We start from the raw sequence: 1,411 nt of genomic DNA on the forward strand, positions 1-1,411 counted from the left end.
TACTAATACATATATACATATTCATGTATGTACGAAATCTTTTATGTTCATATGTGTGTAGCTGTTGAGTTCACCCTTTATTACCTGCCGCAAGCTAGGTATTGCTAATAAACTGCTGCAATAGCTTTGCATTACGCCGCCGTCGTAGTGGCAAGATTTGCCTGGGCAATTTGCAGCGTACACTATAACACAATTAACGCGAACCAAGAAGTGGCACTGGTTGTGAGTTTGACCGCCGGCCGGCCAATCTGTCAGTGCCTTCATTATTTCCGATGCCGAACGTGATATGAGCGCTGCACTACAAGATTTATGAGGTGCTGCCAATAATTTGGCATTCATCATTAGTGTTTGCATAAAATTATTAAAGTTGGCAAATTGAAAGTAATGAATATACATATTTACATATAAAAAAGGTGCATAAAATAATATTTTATTTATTTATATATTTAATATATATATATATTGTGGGAAGGTATGTAAGTAAATAATACAAATGTACCTGAAACACACTTTAGCCAGCTTAGCCAAAAGAAAAACAATGCATATTTATTTAGATTGGAAAAATAGAAAAATTTTACAAAAACAGGTTGTAGAAAAAAACTCTTAAGCAAAACTGGATTAAGTACTTTAACGCCCTAATTCCGTCAGTTCAAGTGCTGTTGGCGCCAGTCGGCTACTCAATCAGCAGGCTGCCTGCCGTATGTTCAGCCAGCCAATCCGACGGCCAGCAAGGCATGAACGACCTGCCTGCCTAATAGGATCAGGCTGGTGCGTGTCCATCACACACGGCTATGTACATCCCTTAGGCAACCTCGGCATGGCTTCGCCTGCCAGTGTCTGTTGTTGTGGACCTTGAGGTTTGCGAAACAAAGTGGAAATGCGCAAATGCAAAAATAATTAGAATGCAATACGAAAAAGGGAAAATGATTTTTGCACTGTTTACTTTTGCAAAAGGGTTTAGCTACGCATCATAATGCATTTGCACTTTTGCAACGGATCAGCGTGCAGCCCCTTGTTTCGCATACACATACATAGGTTGGTTGTAAAACGCTGTTTAAGCTGTTTACTTTGGTCCCTTGTTCAAGTACACTGCCTTCGTTTAGCCCTCTTTGACCTTTGCTTTGTTTTTTTTTGCATATTCCATGTTGCCATTCTACGAGTTTTCTTTTTGTTTTTGTTTGATGCAAAAAGTGTTGGTGTGTTTTCTTCAAAATTTAAGGAAAAATATGTAGGTATGTATGCATTTATGTAAAAGCAGTTATCACTTTACTTTTAGAAAATATTAGTATTTAGTAAAAGGCAACACACAAACTATTTTTCAGAATAAAAATATACAGAGTGCCCGCCCTCTAGTAACAACCAAATACCTATTACAAATAAAAGTTATTTTTTATATTTTGAAATCAAAAAA

Source organism: Rhagoletis pomonella, unplaced genomic scaffold (genome assembly GCF_013731165.1).
Source record: "Rhagoletis pomonella isolate Grant_MI unplaced genomic scaffold, Rhpom_1.0 Rhpom_scaffold_00007, whole genome shotgun sequence".
Taxonomy (NCBI): domain Eukaryota; kingdom Metazoa; phylum Arthropoda; class Insecta; order Diptera; family Tephritidae; genus Rhagoletis; species Rhagoletis pomonella.